The sequence below is a fragment of the Triticum aestivum genome, chromosome 1A (assembly GCF_018294505.1).
Source record: "Triticum aestivum cultivar Chinese Spring chromosome 1A, IWGSC CS RefSeq v2.1, whole genome shotgun sequence".
Lineage (NCBI taxonomy): Eukaryota > Viridiplantae > Streptophyta > Magnoliopsida > Poales > Poaceae > Triticum > Triticum aestivum.
The window spans coordinates 240237262-240260280 of NC_057794.1; positions in this window are offsets into that span (position 1 = coordinate 240237262).

Genomic DNA, 23019 nt, shown 5'->3' on the forward strand with positions numbered 1-23019 from the left:
GTTATTTGTGTGGATTGAGTATTATGATTATGAATATTCTTTGGTGTTATTCTAGTACAAACTCTAGGATGGATCGAACAGAAAAAATAGCTTTGCGTTATTTTAGTACGAACTCTTGAATAGAGCAAATGGAAAGAATAGCTTTGAGGTGGTTTAGTACCCTACAAACAATTCCTATCTTTTGTTCTCCGTTAATAGGAACTCGGGAGTGATTCTTTGTTACACTTTGAGGGATAATCATATGATCCAACTATGTTAGCACTGTTGAGAGATTACACTAGCGAAAGTACGAACCCTAGGCCTCATTTTTAAGCATTGCAACACCGTTTTGTGCCTGTTTACTATTAGTTACCTTACTGTTTTTATAATTTCAGATTACAAAACCCAATATCTACCATCCATATTACACTTTTATCACCATCTCTTCGCCAAACTAGTGCACCTATACAATTTTCCATTGTATTGGGTGTGTTGGGGACACAAGAGATTTCTTGTATTTGGTTGAAGGGTCGTTTGAGGGAGACCATCTTCATCCTACACCTCTCATGGATTGATAAACCTTAGGTCATCCACTTGAGGGAAAATTGCTACTGTTCTACAAAACTCTATGCTTGGAGGCCCAAGATGTGTCTACAAGAATAAAGTTGTGTAGTAGAGATCATCATGATTCTATGGTTCATACTCAGTGAGAACAAGTTGCTAAATCTCAAAGAGAATTGCTTGATGAAATGAATAATAATATGCATGACTTTGCTGTTAGAGTTACAACTAGAGGAGTTAAAATGACTCAGGAACAGCTTTACCCTGAAGGACACCCAAAAAGAATTGAACAGGATTCACAAAGAGCGAACACTAGTGCACCTAGTTCTTCTAGAAAGAAAAAGAAAAAGAAAAATGATAGGACTTTGCATACTTCTAGTGAACCTGGAATAGAAAAACCTCCTGATAATGATAATGACACTTCTATCTGATATGCTGAAACTCAATCTAGTAATGAACACTCACCTAGTGATATTGAAAAAGATAATGATGAGGATAATGAAGACACTCAACCAAATAATAAAGAACCACACAATGATGTTGAGATAGAACCACATGTTGATCTTGATAACCCACAACCTAAGATTAAAAGGTATGACAAAAGAGACTTCATTGCTAGAAAACACGGTAAAGAAAGAGAACCGTGGGTTCAAAAACCTATGCCTTTTCCACCCAAGTCAACTAAAAAGAATGATGATGAAGAATTTGCTTTGGTGAAATGCTGAGGCCAGTCTTTTTGCGTACTCGCTTGACTGATATCTTGAAAATGCCTCCTTATGCAAAGTATATGAAAGACATCATCACAAATACCGGAAGTTGAAATCTCCACTATGCTTGCTAATTATACTTTTAAAGATGGAGTACCTAAAAAACATGGAGATCCGGGAATATCAACTATACCTTGCTCTATCCAAAAGAATTATGTGAAAACTGCTTTGTGTGATTTGGGAGCTGGTGTTAGTGTTATGCCTTTCTCTTTATATAAAAGACTTTATTTGAATAAAATGACACCTACTAAAATATCATTGCAAATGGCTGATAAATCAACTGCCATACCTATCAGTATCTATGAGGATGTGCCTGTTGTTGTTGCTAATGTTACTATTTTGACTGACTTTGTTATACTTGAGATGCCCGAGGACGACAACATGTCGATTATCCTTGGTAGATCCTTTTCGAATACTGGAGGGGTTGTTATTGATTGCAATAAAAGCAAGGTCACTTTTCATATCAACGGTAATGAGCATACGGTGCACTTTCCGAAGAAACAATTCCAAGTGAATGGTATTAATGTTATTGAAAAATCTCTGACAATCACTATTGGAAGTTTTCAAATACCTCTACCTACTATAAAAAAGAAATATGAAATGCTTATTGTTGGGGACATTCATATCCCCATTGAGGTAACTTAGTGATTTACGAAAGTTCTTCAGTTTCATGCTAATCGAAAGTGGTTGTTAATAAGACTTGATCAACCTTATTAATGGATCATTTTTTAGCGGTATGAAGTTGATGAATTTAGTAAGCACTACCTTCTGTCCCTACTTTGTATTCTCTATTTTTATTAAATAAATAAAATAAAATGCCATGTTTTGTCTGTTTTCTAAATTTCCCATGCAATAGAAAAATGACCCAAAATAAAAGTTCTCAGAATGCCTTGAAAATTTAATATGATTTTTTCTGAATATTTCTGAATTTTTGGTGCAAATAATATCAGAGGGAGGTGCACCAGGTGGGCACAACCCACCTAGGCGCGTCGGGACCCCCAGTCGTGACCTAGTGGGTTGTGGTCCCCACGTGGACCCCCTCACTTATCTCTTTATACCACATCATGACCTACCTCCAGAAAACAATTCCATTGCTCTCTCTCCCGTGTTCTTGCTCTCAAACCCGCGGATTTCGATCTCTTTGCTCGAAGCTCCGTTTCCAAAACTGTTTCGGGGGATTGTTGCTTGGTTTGTGACTCCACCGTTTGTCCAATTAGTTTTTGTTTTAGTGGTTTATATTTTGAATAATTAGCTACTCTTGGTGCTACTGTAGATGAGCTTGCACATTGAATTCTTAGTGTTCTAAGTAGTTTGAATGCTTGCTATGGCCTCTATGTATCCCTATGAGTAGTTGCTATCAATTTAATAAAGTTTTGTTGACAAATTTTTGTCACCCAAAATATTTCAAAGAATTTGTACACGAACATGATGAACCTATTTGGAAGGAGTTCTTCGAGGAGGAGTTCCTCGGGGGCATCTTCTAGCGACAGTTCTACTCGCCGGTCTTATGTCGAACCAAGTGAAAGTTCTACTCGAGATGCCGCCACCAAAACATGCTTATGGCCTTGCAATGAGTATATGGTGTGTGTGGGTATTAAAGAGGAATTTGAGCAATATGTTCACAGTGTCGGTCTCGGTCCCTACCTTTCAGATAAGTGCGAACAACGCCACCTTCTCACTGAATCATTTGTCAAAAGATTTAAATTCCTTCCCTGTGAGTCTAGGGTGTCGTTTATGCTTTATGATAACCTATTTATCATGTCACTAGAGAATTTTTCTTATCACTGCAAACTACCGTTCTAGGGTTTGCTTGACGAACTGCCAAGGGCTGAGTATCAAACATTCTTGACTAGTATTTGTTACAGTGACACGAGGGGAGTGACACAAGGTAGAATAAAGAGCATTCAATTTCCCGAATTCAGTACTTTGCATTATTTAACAGGAAATGTATAGTAGGCAAGCAAGACTGTAGTACACTTTGTGCTCCAGACTTGAGCCTCATACACACCGCTCTCACCAGTGAAAGGAATTATAACCTTCGAGCGATTGTTGCATGTAGACTTCAGCACAACGCTAACAATGGCTATTTCTATGGTGGAATATATGACACGCATTTAGCATGTGGGTTGGGTGTTGCACCTTTGCCCTTTGATCCTATCCTACCCACGCAGTATTTATATTTTGACACTTTAAAAGATCATAAGATTCTCAAGGGAAAGGTTGACAACTTCACTTATAATCTATTGTTTAACCAAAAATCTGTTGTGCACACATATTTGCCTGCGCCTGCTCTTTTTGATTATCACAGCAAAGGAAGATATTTTGTTCTTGAGAGCGAGGCCCGAGCTCACAGCGCAGTAGTGGAGGCAGCATGGTAGGATGAGGCATCCGCACCGAGAGCCTCCGTGAGCTACCACGCCAAGTACTATCCAGGCTACTAATCAATTACCAAGTTAGGCCAAAAGCCTAAGCTTGGGGAAGTACGTGTTTCTCATGGACATTACATTCATGTCCACTTATTCATCTTGTCAGTGTTCACACTTTTTCATTGTATCATCCATGTTTAGAAATTATTTTTCTTGCTTTCTTCTCGTGTGTTTGAAAAACTTTTGAAAAACCAAAAAAATTAGTTGTAGTTAATTTACTTTCTATGCATACTTAGTTGTAGTATTAAAGAGAAAACCCAAAAAGATTTCCTTGTTCTTCTTTTGCTTGTTGGGAGCTTTCCCGTGTAAATAGTTTTTCTCGTTTTTGCTTTTCCCTTTTATTTGCTTGTTCAAGAAAACCCAAAACTCCAAAAATATTTTAGTGTGTTTCTCTGAATTTCTTTTCCTTTTATTCGAGTTGCACCAAGGAGAAGAAACAATGAAAATGTTGAGTGGCTCTCATATGAATAACTATTGATCTAATAAAGAGCCCATTTTACCTTGTCTTCTCCTGCTGAATAAAATGTTTGCAGATTCCAGCTTAGTCCACATCACTCTTGCACTATTATTATTTTCATATCGTTCGGTCGTACAAGTGGAAGGCAATAATGACGACATTCGATGAACTGGACGTGGCAGAGAGAAACTGGTATGAACTCGACTTGTTCCATTTATGTAAATATGTTTAACCTAGTATCCATGATTCGACCCATTATGATTAAACATGTTTGCAATGACAATTAGAGATTATAGTTTCTCATGCCATGCATAAGTAGCTGGGAGTGAATAATGATTTATCTTGGATATAAACATTGCGTTAAAATGATTGTGATGTAGTATGATGATATGGCATCCTCTGAATGTTCAAGTGGCTTGACTTGGCACATGTTCATGCATGTAGTTGAATCAAAACCAACATACCCTCTATGATATTTATGTTCATGGTGATCATATCCTACTCATGCTAGTGTCCAATGTTACTTATGCATAAGGCATGATCATGATCGTTGTTGCTCTCTAGCTGGCCGCTTCTCCATCTAATTGCTAGCCTTCGCCTGTAGTAAGTGGGAATTCTGCTTGTACATCAAAATCCTTGAACCCAAAGTTATTCCAGATGAGTCCACGATACCTACCTATATGCGGTATTACCCTGCCGTCCTAAGTAAATTTGCATGTGCCACCTCTAAAAACTTCTAAAAATATCCTTTTTGTGTGCCTGGATCGTTCATGGAACGACAGGAGGTGGTCAGTATCTTCCATGCTGAGCGGGTTATTCTTAGGTTGAGTGTTTATTCACTCGCCATCGCACGAGAAAAGGGCGGTAATAGGGATGCACAGTCCCAAACTGCAAACACAAAAAGAGTTAATCTCTCAAATAATCAAACAAAAACTCTCAATGGAGTCAAAACCTTTACTTTTTATCGCTTGGGAACCGCCACTAGCTTGTTTAGCATGGGAGATATTGATAACTGATGGTCGTGAAGTAAATGAGAAGGGTGCATCTCTCAAAATTTCATTTATCTCTATTTTAAAAACTTGATCTCTGGCACCTCTGCAAATCACTGCTTCCCTCTGCGAAGGGACTATCTATTTACTTTTATGTTGTTTCATCACCTTCTAAAACAACCGCTAGAACCTGAGAGCGCAGCTGCCATGACTTATGCATTATGTGTAGCTAATGTTGGGTGCATCATGACTAGATCTTTTCTACCATGAATTACAATGTTTAGTCACTGTTTGAACTTTAGAGGTGCTCTGCATTTATGTTTTGTGGTCTCAGGAAGGGCTAGTGAGATACCACTATTGGCATATTATATCATGGTTGTTTTGACAACGTGTTGCCGTTTGAGATATCTTATTATTGCTCGCTAGCTGATTATGTCATGGATATGAGTTAATATAAACTTTAAGAGTTATTGTCGGCATGGTTACTTATAATGTTGGCTGAAAACCTGGGTGCTGTTTAAGCTTATTTATGCAAACAAGAGCAAACGAGTTCGTAAAAGTTTTTCTTTTTCACTTTCAGTTTATCAACTGAATTGCTTGAGGACAAGCAAAGGTTTAAGCTTGGGGGAGTTCATACGTCTCCAATGTATATACTTTTCCTAACGCTTTTCCTCCTGTTTTGGACTCTAATTTGCATGATTTGAATGAAACTAACCCCGAACTGACGTTGTTTTCAACAAAACTACCATGGTGTTGTTTTTGTGCATAAATAAAAGTTCTCGGAATGGAACGAAATTTTGTGAGGAATTTTTATATAATATATAAGAATTTCTGGAGCCAAGACCTACTGTAGAGGGGCACCTGGGTGGGCACAACCCACCAGCGCGCCCCCCTCTCCTGGCACGCCCAGGTGGGTCATCCCCACATGGTGGCCACACAGACCCTGAAACCGACGCTATAAAATCCTATTTTTCCAAAAAAAATCGAGGGAGAAAGAATTATCGTGATCCACGAGACGGAGCCGCCGTCACCTCCTATTCTTCATCGGGAGGCCAGATCCGGACTCCGTTTGGGGCTCCGGAGAGGGGGATCTTCGTTCTTCGTCATCACCAACCCTTCTCCATCGCCAATTCCATGATGCTCCCCACCGGGAGTGAGTAATTCCTTCGTAGGCTCATTGGTCGGTGAGGAGTTGGATGAGATTCATCATGTAATCGAGTTAGTTTTGTTAGGGCTTAATCAGTATCCACTATGTTCTTAGATTGATGTTGCTATGAATTTTGCCATGCTTAATGCTTGTCACTTTGGGCCCGGGTGCCATGATTTCAGATCTGAACCATTTATGTTATCATCATTATGTCCGTGTTCTAGATCCGATCTTGCAAGTTATAGTCACCTACTACATGTTATGATCTGGCAACCCGGGGGTGACAACAATTGGGAGCACTCCCGGTGATGACCGTTGTTTGATGAGTTCATGTATTCACTATGTGTTAATGCTTTGTTCCAGTTCTCTATTAAAAGGAGGCCTTAATATCCCTTAGTTTCCAATATGGACCCCGCTGCCACGGGAGGGTAGGACAAAAGATGTCATGCAAGTTCTTTCCATAAGCACGTATGACTATTTACGAAATACATGCCTACATTATATTGACGAACTGGAGCTAGTGCCATATCGCCCTAGGTTATAACTATCTCATGATGAATATCATCCAACAAGTCACTAATCCAATGCCTACGAATTTATCTTATATTGTTCTTGCTAAGTTACTACTGCTATCATCACTGTTACACCTGCTACCAAACTATTTCTATCATTGTTACCGTTACTATTGCTACTATTATCAAAACTATCATACTACTTTGCTACTGATCACTTTGCTGCAGACAATTAATCTCCAAGTGTGGTTGAATTGACAACTCAGCAGCTAATACCTTTAAATATTCTTTGGCTCCCCTTGTGTCGAATCTACAAATTTGGGTTGAATACTCTACCCTCAAAAACTATTGTGATCCCCTATACTTGTGGGTTATCAACTATGCGTTGGTTCGGCATTCAGCGTAGTGTGTATCTGACAGGGCTTGTCGAGAAATTCGTCAAGGACAGTTCTATGTCCTATGAAGGATTTGATTTTCTTGTCAATGAGATGATGATCGGGTGCCCCATATGGGTGCGTCCTTTTTGTCCGTCCGGTGGGCTACTTAAAGGAGGAGGATCCCATCGGGCTGTCTGGGCTTTACATACGCTTTCCATTGTGTAGTACTTCTGTACTATGTGTGCCAACTCTGCAAAGTGCAGTATGTGGTGGCAGTTAACGGCATTGAGGATTCCCTCGTCCGTACAGTTGCGGCAAAAAACTGAAACCGCGTCGTCGTTGCAACAATCTTTAATCTTGTTTTTAACAAGGAGGAACCTAGCCCAGAAGTGATGGACCGTCTCCTGAGGTTCCTGTCGTACATACATTAGGTCACATACATTTGGAGGACCTGAATTACTTGGGGAATATTGCTTGTGGTGGGTGGGTGGGCTGAAATCCGAATCTTGACCCACTATTGGATCAGGAGTTTGAAGAATCTCCAAGGTCACCAGTCCAGGATCCGGAGGACCCTGGTGACTCTCAGGCTCGACACTCGATTCTACGTTCGTAGGACATCCGATCTCTTCGCAAAGATGGGTATCCGACACGTAGGGCTCGGAAATCCGAACATAGCTTGTTCTTAATTTAGGGGGAGAAGTATTCTCGGCTTGTTCCTCCACGACCGCTACCAGATGGGTGATCGGTGGGGACTCGATCTCCCTCTGATTGGGTTTAAGCCCAATCCGATCATAGTCTGTTGCGACCCCCAGGGCAGCGATGCGATCTAGCAGTTTGTTCAAGGATGAGACATCTGCTGGATTCATCTTTTCGGAGTGTTCGAGGCCGATGCGGAGATGATGTTTGGCAATTGTGGGGGCTGCCTTTGGCTTAACGGCCAAGCGGGCGCCCATGGTGAAACCGCCAAGTTGGAGGACCAGTCCTGGAGCTAGGGGCCTTCCAGAGGTGATGCTGTCATTGATGACAAGGCGAGCCATCCATCCTTCCATCGACGACACAAAGGAACTCTCAATGAAAGCACCAATGTCGGTGTCAAAACCGGCCGATCTCGGGTAGGGGGTCCCGAACTGTGCATCTGAGGATCGAAGGTAACTGGAGATAAAGAGGACACGATGTTTACCCAGGATCGGGGCCTCTTGATGGAGGTAAAACCCTACTTCCTGCTCGATTGTCTTCAATGAGTATAGGGGTTACAAGAGTTGATCTACCTCGAGATCATAACGACTAAACCCTAGATGTCTAGCCTGTGTCAACTCCAATGATCCTTACGGACTAAACCATCTGGCTTATATATACACCGAAGGGGTACAGAGTTGGTACCGGACGGAAGGAAGCAATACATCCGGACTCCAATCTTGCCCTCCACACATCCAGGAGTTCTATCCGAACATGAAGGATAATCTTCCGCTCTATCTTCACGACCCATCAGCCCGGCCCATGCTTGAATAGGCCAGAGACCTGTGAACCCCCGAATCCAGGTCTCCCTCACATGTTACTAGACCATGACAAACCTACAAACTATGAATAAGCTATGATGAGCCCAGATTCTGATAAATGGCTTGAGACCATGAAATCTGAGATAGTATCCATGTATGAGAACAAAGTGTTGACTTTGGTTGACTTGCCCGATGATCAGCGAGCCATAGAGAATAAATGGATCTTCAATAAGAAGACTGACGCTGATGGTGATGTTACTATCTACAAAGCTTGACTTGTCGCAAAAGGTTTTCGACAAGTTCAAGGAGTTGTCTACAATCAGACATTCTCACCCGTAGCTATGCTTAAGTCTGTCCGAATCATGTTAGCAATCGCCGCATTTTATGATTATGAAATCTGGCAAATGGACGTCAAAACTGCATTCCTTAATAGTTTTCTTAAAGAAGAGTTGTATATGATGCAACCAGAAGGTTTTGTCAATCCTAAAGGTGCTAACAAAGTGTGAAAGCTCCAGGGATCCATTTATGGACTGGTGCAAGCATCTCAGACTTGGAATATACGCTTTGATGAGGTGATCAAAGCATATGGTGTTATCCAGACTTTTGGAGAAGCCTGTATTTACAGGAAAGTGAGTGGGAGTCCTGTTGATTGGAAATGATATAGAATTTGGATAGCATAAAATGATACTTGAATAAGAGTTTTTCAATGAAAGACCTTGGTGAAGCTGCTTATATATTGGGCACCAAGATCTATAGAGATAGATCAAGACGCTTAATTGGACTTTCACAAAGCACATACCTTGGTAAAGTTTGAAGAAGTTCAAAATGGATCAGACAAAGAAAGGGTTCTTGCCTGTGTTACAAGGTGTGAAGTTGAGTCAGACTCAATGCCTGACCACTGCAGAAGACAAAGAAAATGAAAGTCATTCCCTATGCCTTAGCCATAGGTTCTATCATGTATGCTATGTTGTGTACCAGACCTGATGTGTGCCTTGTTATAAGTCTAGCAGGGAGGTACCAAAGTAATCCAGGAGTGGATCACTGGACAGCGGTCAAGAAAATCCAGAAGTACCTGAAAAGGACTAAGGATATGTTTCTCGTTTATGGAGGTGAGAAAGAGCTCGTCATAAATGGTTATGTCGATGCTAGCTTTGACACTGATCCAGATGACTCTAGGTCACAAACCGTATATGTATTTATATTGAATGGTGAAGCTGTCAGTTGGTGCAGTTCCAAGCAAAGCGTCGTGGCGGGATTTACGTGTGAAGCGGAGTACATAGCTGCTTCAGAAGCAGCGAATGAAGGAGTCTAGATGAAGGAGTTCATATCTGATCTAGGTGTAATACCTAGTGCATCAGGTCCAATGAAAATATTTTGTGACAATACTGGAGCAATTGCCTTGGTGAAGGAATCCAGATTTCACAAAAGTCAAACACATCAAGAGAGGCTTCAACTCCATCCGTGATCAAGTCAAGGAGGGAGACATAGAGATTTGCAAAATACATACGGATCTGAATGTGGCAAACCCGTTGACTAAGCCTCTTCCACGAGCAAAACATGATCAACACCAAGACTCCATGGGTGTTAGAATCATTACAATGTAATCTAGATTATTGACACTAGCGCAAGTGGGAGACTAAAGGAAATATGCCCTAGAGGCAATAATAAAGTTGTTATTTTATATTTCCTTATATCATGATAAATTTTTATTATTCATGCTAGAATTGTATTAACCGGAAACTTCATACATGTGTCGATACATAGACAAAACACCGTGTCCCTAGTAAGCCTCTACTAGACAAGCTCGTTAATCAAAGATGGTTAAGTTTCCTAACCATGGACATGTATTGTCATTTGGTAAACACGATCACATCATTAGGAGAATGATGTGATGGACAAGACCCATCTGTTAGCTTAGCATAATGATCGTTAAGTATTATTGCTATTGCTTTCTTCATGTCATATACATATTCCTTTAACTATGAGATTATGCAACTCCCGGATACCGGAGGAATACCTTGTGTGCTATCAAATGTCACAAGGTAACTGGGTGATTATAAAGATGCTCTACAGGTATCTCCGAAGGTGTTTGTTGAGTTGTCATAGATCAAGATTAGGATTTGTCACTCCGAGTATCGGAGAGGTATCTCTGGGCCCTCTCGGTAATACACATCATAATAAGCCTTGCAAGCAATGTGACTAATGAGTTAGTTGCGGGATGATGTATTATGGAACGAGTAAAGAATCTTGCCAGTAACGAGATTGAACTAGGTATGAACATACCGACAATCGAATCTTGGGCAAGTAACATACCGATGACAAAGGGAATAACATATGTTGTCATTACGGTACGACCGATAAAGATCTTCGTAGAATATGTGGGAACCAATATGAGCATCCAGGTTCTGCTGTTGGTTTTTGACCGGAGAGGTGTCTCAGTCATGTCTACATAGTTCTCGAACCCGTAGGGTCCGCACGCTTAACATTCGATGACAATTTTGTATTATATGAGTTATGTGATTTGGTGACCGAATGTTGTTCGGAGTTCTGGATGAGATCACGGACAAGACAGGGATTCTCAAAATGGTCGAGAGGTAAAGATTCATATATAGGGCGATGATATTCGGACACCGAAAGTTTTTCGGGGTGTACCGGGTACATATCTGAGTACCGGGGGGATTACCGAACCCCCCGGGGTCAATGGGCCTTATGGGCCATAGGAGGGGAGCACACCAGCCCACAAGGGGTGGCGCCCCCCTAAGGAAGGAGGCCTAATAGGAGAAGGAAGAGGGGGTTCGACCCCCCCTTTCCTTCCTCCCCCTCTCTTCCCTTCCCCCCCCCCCTGTAGTAAAAGGAAAGGGAGGCGAATTGGAATATGGCCACCAAGTAGCATTCCTCCTACTTGGGGCACCCAAGGCAGCTCCCCTCCCCATCCCACCTATATATACATGGGGAGGGGCCACCTATAACACACACCAACTATTGTTAGCCGTGTGCGGCGCCTCCCTCCACAGTTTACGCCTCCAGTCATATCTTCGTAGTGCTTAGGTGAAGCCCTGCGCGGATCACTTCACCATCACTATCATCACGCCGTCGTGCTGACGAAACTCTCCCCCGACACTTTGCTGGATCAAGAGTTCGTGGGACGTCATCGAGCTGAAAGTGTGCAGAACTCGGACGTGTTGTACGTTCGGTGCTTGATCGGTCGGAACAAGAAGAAATTCGACTACATCAACCGTGTTGTCAAATGCTTCTGCTTTCGGTCTATGAGGGCACGTGGACACACTCTCCCCCTCTCGTTTCTATGCATCTCCCAGATAGATCTTGCATGAGCATAGGATTTTTTTTGAAATTGCATGCTACGCTTTCCAACATATGTGTCTCCACATTACACGACACAAATCCCCATGCACATGTCTCTCTCTATCCTCCACACACAGAGACACAAAGAATCTCTTATCATTGCCTCAATCTCTAAACATATCACACACGCACACTGTCTCTCTCTCTCGCACACACGCTCAACAACGGTTTTACTGTGAATAAATTACCGTCTATTCATCAACAGTCGTGGTAGTACGGCGAACACGACACGTGAAAAAGAATAAATATACACGTGCGTAGACCACCTAGTATGACTACTAGGACTAGAGCAAGCCAAAAGCGCGCCGCCGTCACCCCCTCCTTATCGGTGATGGAAAGACCTTTGTTTTACACAGTCGAGAAGTCATAGTGCTAAGACCCCACATGCTCAGCCGTTGAATAGAATCTAGATCCAAGTTTACAGAAACAAGTATCGATAATACGTTTATATCTCCATCCTTATATCTCTTCTCTTATTAAAAAACTGAGTTGGTGATGATGGTATGCCTGCCATCTTGCAATATAGACCGTCTGATCTATATCTGACGGATAGAAATTAAACTAAAAGATACCCGCACCTCTCTCCACATTTGCAGACAAGGCCTTCCCCCCTTCATCCTTATCTCCCACAACCTCATTGTTGAGCAATTAAAAAAGGAAGCCTCTGGAACAAACTGGCATGGTGGTCGCTGTCGGCGTCATCCATCCCCATGCCTCCGCTCAGTCCGACCACCAATCACCACCACGCCCCACTCCTCCTCACCTTATCTCTCCTCTTTCTTGAGATATCATTAGTTTTTACACATGGGATTACTCCCGCATGGGTCAATCACAATAGGTGTTTTATAAAAAAATGCATCTTGATGTTCCGTGCAATGCACGGACATCTTGCTAGTACTCCTACAGAAGACTTAGTTGGTGATGATGGTGTGTCTGCCATCCGCCATTTCTGACCATTAGATCTACATCTAACGATTGTGAGGCAAGTTGTTGCCTTTTCTCAACAACATCCCACTTCTCTGTCAATTTGCAGAAAACCCATTAATTAGTATCTTAAAACCAACCACATCCCTCGCTCACCTCACTAAAACAACCCAAGAAATATATTCTGATTGAAACATAATATATCTCTAGTGATATATCTATATCAAAATTAGAAAGTTTTCTATCAAGTTTTTGAATAAGTATTATTCTAATTATGATCCGTTGCAATGCACGTTGAGGGAGTCCTGGATTAGGGGGTCTCCGGATAGCCGGAATATATCATTTGGCCGGACTGTTGGACTATGAAGAAACAAGATTTAAGACTTCGTCCCGTGTCCGGGTGGGACTCTCCTTGGCGTGGAAGGCAAGCTTGGTAATACGGATATGTAGATCTTCTTCCTTGTAACCGACTCTATGTAACCCTAGCCCCCTCCGGTGTCTATATAAACCGGAGGGTTTAGTCCGTAGGACAATATACAATCATACCATAGGCTAGCTTCTAGGGTTTAGCCTCTATGATCTCGTGGTAGATCAACTCTTGTAATACTCATATCATCAAGATCAATCAAGCATGACGTAGGGTATTACCTCCATTGAGAGGGCCCGAACCTGGGTAAACATCGTGTCCCCCGCCTCCTGTTACCATCTGCCTTAGATGCACAGTTTGGGACCCCCTACCCGAGATCCGCCGGTTTTGACACCGACACACGTGAACATTGCTAGTATTTCCAACCATGCAAAAAATGCTAGTATTTCCATAGTTTTGAGTTTTCCATCAAGATATTAGTCACTCATGGTTGATATTTAGTTTGAATTACGTACACATAGGCACTATGTAACTAACCGTGCTTATTGGCTTCCAAAGTTTAACTTTCACTCCTACGTACAATATGTAGAGTATTTAACAAAAAACTACCACTTTCAACCAGCCCTAGGAAGAAACTATTGTACAAAAAATAGCAAAAACATACCCAAAATTTCTTAATCCGCTCCAAAAAACTACTACCTAGTGTTGATTAGGCTCGTTTAAACCTGTTTATGACAGGGTTGGCCCACACGTCCATGCTGATGAGGCAGCTTAAACCAACACATTTTTTTGACAGTTGACACGAGGGACCCACATCTGACCATCTATCATGTTCATCCTCCTCCAATCATTACTTTTCCTTAACATTACTTCAAACGGTACTGATGCATGTTTGTCAGTGGCGCAGGTGATGAGCGAGTTGGCCACCGCTCCATCGGACAGGCTGGACGCCACGCTGGCCTACGCATGGGTTGGCTGGCTGGCCCGAGCATGACTCACGCACGAGCAAGCCGCCGCGCTAGCCTTCGCTCGAGCTAGATGTCTGGCCTTAGTGCGGCGCGTGCGAGCAAGCCGCCGCACCGCCGTGCCAACCCAGCTAGCAAACCTTGCAGACAAGCAGCTGGATGCATCCAGCAGGGTGTGTGCTATCTTAGCTAGCTAGCCACAAGTGCTAGACGGAGTTGGCATCCGGACTGCCGTAAGATGGGCTCTGCACCACCGGCGGCTTTGACCTCGCCTTCTACCGGTGGCGGTAGCTGCGTCCCATGGCCGAGGATGACTAGGTGGATGGGCCGAAGGTAGGAGGTCACTCGGGGATTTTTTTTCCAGACTGACATGTAGGTCTCACAAGTCATAATGCCTAACTTGCCGGTCGAATAGAAGGCGTTGACTTAAGGGGTGACATGGGTTGAAACGTGCCTATAACGGCACTTTGTAGAGTAGTCGTTTCTTGGTAGGGCTGGTTGGTAAGTGGTAGTAGTGTCTTAGCAGTACTAGTGGTTTCTTGTAAGGAACAATGTACTAGCGACAAAAGGTGATTCTAGGTTGCGTTGTACTCCAATGAGTAGTACTAGTGGTTGCGGGAGTGTATAGCTCGTTTTGTGGGTTCGATCCTGGCCGAACACACGGTGGCCCTTTTTTAAAATAGTAACCTCGCTACGAGCCAATATTGTACACTGGTAGTTTCACTTTTGAAGTCGAACGAACATGTCACACCACAATCTGAGTGCACTGGATAGCCCAGCCACGTGAACAGGTTTTCCCTCCCATCATCTCGTGGCTCGCGTACTAGAGTAGTACTCCTATATATCAATTCACACCATGCAAAGTTTGTCGACTGTGTGCCCGCCCTAGCCACACCTCGCTTGCAGCTTCCTTCAGCTAGCATATTTAAACTAGCGCCTCCCAATTAAGCCCGAGGAGCCGGAAAATCCTGGCGTCACATTGGGAACTGTGCAATATGGCTCTGTACATAAAGTGCTAGTACTCTACTACTATGTAGCTTGTGGCGTTGCACGCATGGACTTCGCTCCATTATCGGCTCTATAAAATAAATTCCTCTTGATGTGATTTTTTTGTTTTGAAATGGAGGCAAAAGCTTTACCTCATCTCATTCAAAAAGAAGGAACTACTAACAAAGTTCGACAAGATCCATTACACCTCCACAAATGGAAGTGAAAAGCCAAGTTTCACTGTATCAAAGAACTCAAATGTTCTGCCCTTGCAGTACCAGTCATTGTTAAACATGCTGCTAGTGTGTGCATGAGAGGAGCGACTGAGTAGGCCAGCTACACGCTTGAATAGAGCACGGAGAGTACACATTACATAGGTGTACTTTCCCTGCATTAATAGTACAATGATGGTTCTAGAGAATAGTAGTACCCTCCACTTGCAACTGTAGCTCCTTGGCCTTGAGATTCAAGAGTTCGAAACTGGTGCACTATAGAAGTATAGTACATCGCACTACTAGTTGATAAAGTAGTAGTACTACTACTACAATATGAGTACGTAGTAAATAATAGCCTCAACATCGTGGGGCACGAGGCCCTACCACTATGCATGCCCGCATAATTTCCTTAGCGAAGGGAGGAGGCCATGCGGTTACTACGCTCTTATCTCTTCCTCGCCAGTTTCCCTCCCCCCGAAGAGAAGGCAGTTCGTCGCTGCTCCATGGATTTGCCGGGCGGTTCTCCTCCTCGTCAGGGCTGGGAGACCTTGGACGACGATCCTTTGGGAGAAATCACACGCCACTCTAACGTCCTCATCGCCGCAAGACTCAGTGCTTCCCACCAACTTTTTGAACATTGTGCTTAAACAGGCTTGGGAAAAGGCCATGCTTGTTGGTCTTCCATGCGTCCTTGAGGAGAAGGTTATTCTATGGGACAATCCTTTGAATAGTCCACCGCTCCCTGGCCATGGTTGCACGTTGACTCCGCTAGAGTTGCCGGCATTGAGAGGTAGTCGGATTTTGTCCGATGAGCAGGTCAGTCATGGAGTTTGATCATGTAGTACTTTGTTATTCCATCCCGTAATTTCTCCGTTGCCCACCGTCTTATATATAGGTGTAGGTTGGTGCCAACGAAGATTGGATTGCATACCTCTGGCCGGATACCACCATCATTTTGCACAACATCCACAATAGTGCGGCCATTCCCATAGACCCCTTCTCCACCATTGGGATCGGCCTTCCGGACCAGCTGGGCTTGAATACATATGATGATGCCTACATGAGATTGAAGAAGATAGCAATTGCGGATCCGCAAACAAAGCAATGCGGCTATGATGATTACTATCTCATCGCAGTGTTTTACATAAGGATTGCCATCAATACAAGAGGCAGTAACAACAGAGGCTGGCACATGTTGGTCGTGGTAGATTTGTACCCCTACATGTTCGAAGACGCCATTTGCCATGTAGGCCGCATCTTCGCCGTGACAAGCCAAGGGACTTGTTTCATTTGGTTGCCATCCTATGGTATGGGAGATTACAAACGGAATGCACAAACAATCATTTGCATCCCTAACGGTACTCCATTATTTTGGAGGGAGCGGTCATCCCCCGATCAAAATAAGATCACCGATCCTGGATGTGCATTTGCATCCGTGATTCGGTCTAACCTGGAACCTTGTAGCTGACTTTGGCATATTGGGATCAACTATCTTAGCAGTCATTACCCATGGTACCACTGATGTGCAACATAGTCACACAATCTACCACAATCGGACCGTCACCATCTACCCAGGTATTCCATTCTCTCATTGTTGTGTGTTAGAGTAGTAGAGTAGTACTTGTTCGTTATTTTCTTTTCTTGACTGGGACGTGTTTACTATACTAGTAGTAAAATTTAGTATTATGTTTTTAACCCTCTCGCCTTCTCTTTCATTGTTGTAGTACTTAGTAGTACTAGTAGGAGTAATTTTTACCTTGGAGGACGCGTATAGCTAGCTAGGCCCTTGAAGACTTGAACCCACTAGCTCCCTTTTTGTTTTTCCATGTCTTACTATCTCATCCATGTAGCCAAGAGTGGCTATATATAATAAGCCGGTTATTTTACTTCCTCTATACCGGAGTAGTACTATTTGCTGCACAATATTACTAACTGCCAAATTTGAGAACAACATTATTATGCGTGGACCTTGACTGTGCACGTCACCATGTGTCCAGAACTGATATGCCGCATGTACCAGATGAACAGCGCCGAGTTCGACCCCCATGGTGCTATGTGGGTGTCGAGGAACACTCTTGGAGAGTACTCGTTTTTCATTGGGGATAGCTACCCCATTGTGAAGCGTATGCCACCTTCCGTGCACGACACCGAAGGCCTGCCATTCATGAAGCATGGTTGTGTCTTCATTGTGCACCATCGGATGAACGACATGCTGGGACACGCTATCCCTAATTTATGCCACTTCAGTTTGGATGAGTCTCCATCGTGTGGAACCAGACTAGAAAGCCGCGACAATGATTCCCGTTACCCACTGCTATGGATCATGCCATCCATGAAGAACTCCTAGGACTAGAACCTGGAGGAGGACATGGAGCCCATCTATAACATGCAAGTGGAGTATAGTAAATTGTGAATGGTAGCATTGTGAATATATATAGACTAGTCGTGCACAAATTTATCACATGAAGTGGAGATGAACTTGTGTGGCATACTGTCATTTGTCCTTTAGAATTTAGTACTAGTAAATGTGTTATGTGTACGTGCAACTTGTGTGGTTGTTGCACGGGCTCCAACATGCTCTTTGATAAAAAAGGTGGCACGGCTTTGGATATAGGTGAGGTGGTGGCATCATACAGTAGCATCATTCGCTATAGTTGTAGTACTCCTACTAGGACGACAACTCCTATAAAACCTTGCGCTTGGATCTTTGTCTCTTCAGGAGGTTCAAGAGTTCGTACTCATGTGAACCTTGCACTTGGCTCTTCGCCTCTTCAGAAGGTACAACAATGATGATACTACAGTACAATATGCTTCTGGAAATCTGACACCGAATGAACTCCTGCACGTCCATCGCGAGGGTGAGGGAGAGGAAGAGGGTGCTGTAGTCAAAACCCTCCCCTCGTCCTATGAGCCACCGCGTGCGTGGGCGAGGGAGAGGGCGTAGGCGTACCTAGTAAGCAAGCTTCTCCTTGTCCTATGAGCCACCGCGCGTGGGCGAGGGAGAGGGCGTAGTAAGCAAGCTTCTCCTTGTTCAGCGAGTTGACGGAACACATCAAAGTAGTACTGGTCCATATTGCATCCTTTCCGGTTAATATGGCTTAATTTGAAACGAGAAAAATACACCAGCGGTCAACGTATGTAACAATATGCTCATTATGGTCACTATATAGTTTTGCGGTGATTATACGGTCACTAGCTCACCGTATAGCACTGTATTGCACCCTACTGACCGGCCAAATAGTCGATGTGGCACTTTGTTGACTGGTTAAATTGACGCCTAGTTTCTGGGTCCCACCTATCAGTTGGCAGAGCAAAGAAATCAGTTAAACAAAACTTTACGCAGGCGCGACAGGAGTCCAACCCTTGCGTGCGAACCACCCTGGCTGTGTATGTGAGTGCATGCACGTGTACTCCCTCAATCTTCCAACAAAGAGTGTACATATACACTTCCAATGCACTTAGCCTTTAATCTAATCGATATTGATTGACTAATGCACCAACTTGTGCTCTAGCTATAGGCTACATGTCTATCCTTAATTACAACATGCAACAATCTTCATTTAATCTTCTTCTCTCAATGGTCGCATGCACACATAAGTCTGCTACTTTTGGGTGATAATTATGCCATGAAGTTCCAGTTCCTCTTGGTCAATGTGTAAATCTCTATATGTATAGTCTTTCATGGACGGAGGGAGTAGGTTGAGCACTTGAGCGTGAGCGTGTGTGTTGCGCCGTGTGCTGTGTGCCGCATGTATGCATGAGTATTGCGTGCATGCGTGCATGTGTACGTGTGAGTGTTGCATGTTGCATGTATGCATGAGGCTTTTACTCCCTCACATTGACATGTTCATATTTCAAGCTTCACTAAAACGTTGCATGCAAGAATTAAGAGAAAACTCACCAATGCATATAAAAGTTCTAGTCATTTGTTCCTCAAGCATGCATTCCAATTAATACGTTCGTAAACACAATTTTCTTGAGTAAAACGAGCCCATTATTGAGTACTTTCGGAAAAAAAATTCTTCGAGCACTCATCATTTACTACTACCTTGGTTGATGATTTTTTATTGACCTGTATATAAACCTCTGTCCTAGTTTAATGGTCCCCTTCGTACTTAGTGTAAAATTTGACTGTAAATTTAACTAACAAAGTGTCAATGCATGTCATAAAAAACTATACCATTAAAAACTATGTTCAAATACGAATCCAGTGATATGATTTTTGGTGAAATGCATTAACATTATTAGTTAAATAGATGGTCAAATTTTGACATAAAATACTACTAGTACTCCTACATTGTTGGCGTCGGGTGCCTTGGCCAATGTTTCATCTTGTTGGACAGGATAAGAGTAGAGGCATAGGGATACTATAGATAGGAAGTCTTGGTGATCCATTATTCCCCATCTCGGTCAGAGAGAACTACTAGTCTTCACAGTGAAGTGAAAATACATGCAGTAGCAGATGAGACACTTGATTAATAAGCTGAACAAACGTTTTGGTGTTACTAAATCAGCCTAACCCAGTACCGCCATCATGTTTGCCAGTGGAGCACGCTTTTGCAATTACGCCTGCGCACCTCTCTCTTCCATTAACTAACATATGGCCCTCTTGAGGTAGACCCACATGTCATCGGCTTAACTATTTACACTCCGAAGGACGGTATATCATGGTAGTAGTACTAGTAGAATTGAGATTTAATGCACTTTTTCCCCGTCTTTCCCTCTTCTACCTCCTCTCTTCTTATTCCTCCTCTCTTCCCCATCGTCGGCCGCACACCATTCCCCCTCGCTCACTGCTCGCCTGCCCGTGCCATCTTCCTTGGTAGCTCACAAGAACCATATCCCCCTGCTCCCTACTCGGCCACACACGCCATCTTCTTCGCTCGCCCGCTGTCGGTGTCAAAATCGGCAGATCTCGGGTACGGGGTCCCGAACTGTGCGTCTAAGGATCGAAGGTAACAGGAGACAGGGGGCACGATGTTTACCCAGGTTCGGGCCCTCTTGATGGAGGTAATACCCTACGTCCAGATTGACTTTGATGAATATAGGGGTTACAAGAGTTGATCTACCAAGAGATCGTAATGGCTAAACCCTAGATGTCTAGCCTATATGATTATGATTATGTCTACGGACTAAACCCTCCAGTTTATATAGACACCGGAGGGGACTAGGGTTTGTATGGAGTCGGTCTTAAAGAGAAAAGAATCATCATATCCGCACGCTAAGCTTGCCTTCCACGCCAAGGAGAGTCCCATCCGGACACGGGGAAAGTCTTTCGTCTTGTATCTGCATGGCCCATTTGTCCGGCCCACGTCACATAGCCCGGACGCCCGAGGGCCCCATAATCCTGGACTCCCTCAGTAGCCCCTGAACCAGTCTTGAATGTCGATGTGTCCGGCGCGCAAATTTTCTTCGACATTGCAAGGCAGGTTCCTCCCCCGAACACTTGAAAGCGGTTGATCGTCAGTACTATATCAAGCTCTGTACAATAGTCATACCTCTGAATTACAAGGGCAGAATACAGATAAATTCTGTGTTCTGAAGATTTCACTGGTGTGATGTTACGTCCGGCCATTCTATTATTTCAAACCGTTGTTCGGCCTCCCGTTTCGCGTTTCGAGATGCAACCACTGGCGACACATCTTGTCAAAGCAGAGACCGTGCCTCCTTATTATGGGATTCTAATCAATACGGGTTTGGGAAACCCAACCGTGTTGTCTCGCATGGCCCCTTGGAAATAGGCGAGCTTTAAGGCTCGTGGGGGATGCATGATATTCGCTGCCTTTATAAGGAGATAAGATCCCCCCCCCTTTTTACCCCATGCCTTCCCCTTCCTCAGTCCATCCGCCCTCAAGCTCCAACGCTCAAGCTTGGATAACCCTAGCCCCCTCCGGTGTCTATATAAACCGGAGGGTTTTAGTCCGTAGGACAAGATACAATCATACCATAGGCTAGCTTCTAGGGTTTAGCCTCTCCGATCTCGTGGTAGATCAACTCTTGTAATACTCATATCATCCAGAATAAATCAAGTAGGACGTAGGGTTTTACCTCCATCAAGAGGGCTCGAACCTGGGTAAAACATCGTGTTCCCTGCCTCCTGTTACCATCTGCCTTAGACGCACAGTTCGGGACCCCCTACCCGAGATCCGCCGGTTTTGACACCGACATTGGTGCCTTCATTGAGAGTTCCTTTGTGACGTCGCCGTAAGGAAGGATGCCTCATCTCGTTGTGAAAAACAACATTACCGCCGGGGGAGCTCTGGCTGTCGGCCAAACTCTCCGGCTAGGCAGTTTCGTCATGACTGCCTATTCGGCCGCTGCACCGATGATGACTTCTCGGGTCATCAAAAACAGCCTCCACGCCGGCTCGGAATTCGCCGAGCAGATGGATCCAATGGAGCTCTCTTCCCTAAACAAACTCTTGGATCGCATCGCCGCCTTGGGAGTCGCTATGGACTATGATCGGATTGGGCTTAAACCCGATCAAAGGGAGATTAACTCTCCATCGATCACCCATCATGTTGCGGTGGTGGAGGAACAATGCGGCAACTCTTCCTCTATTTTGAGGACTAACTATGTCCGGATTCCTGAGCTCTCTGAGCCGGATACCCGCTTACGGGAGGACATCACCCAAACCCTAAACCTAGAATCAGGCAGTGGGCCAGACTTATCGGGCAGCACCCCGGAACCCGAACTTCCAAGATTGGAAACTCCTCGGCCCCTGGGTCTCAGATCGGGTAGGGGTTCGGACTCAAATCCACCCACCCACCTAGACATAATCGATCTTTCCCACATCAGGCAAGAGCCCCATGAAACAGTACATCATTATTGGGCCAGATTCCTCCTTGTGATGAACAAGGTTAAGGACTGTCGCGAGGAAGATGCCATCTCACTTTTCTGCAATAGTTGCACGGACAAGGGAATCCTTAACGCCTTAAGTCGCCATGACATATCACGCTTCGCTGACTTGGTGTCCATAGTACGAAAGTACTGTGCGATGGAAAGCGCCTGGAATACCGAAACGGAATTTTTGGGATAATCTGGCTCCAAATATACACCCAGTCCGAAGTAAAAGGGTGCACTATCATAAGACACCCGAGCTAGTTGCAAAGAAACAAAAACCCTCTATAGGTCATGGAACCATACTGGAGGGATGGCTTAACGGACCCTGCAAAATTCATAGTACAGCGGATACAATACCAACGCACAGCCTTAGAGCATGTTGGATACTCCGGCAGGTGGCCAAAAGTGGTGAGGATCTTCTTATCCCAAATGCCACAGAGCACCATCCCATAGATAACAATACAGTGTTAGCAGTCTTTGAGACATTCGCGTCAAATAATAGGCGCAAGCGAACACTCCGCATCATGGCCGAAATCTGCCATGTAGCAGCAATAAATCCATGGAGTAACACGGCTATTACCTTCAATGCCAGTGATGAACCTAAATTTCGAACAGCCCGAGCACCAGCCGCACCGGTCCTCAGT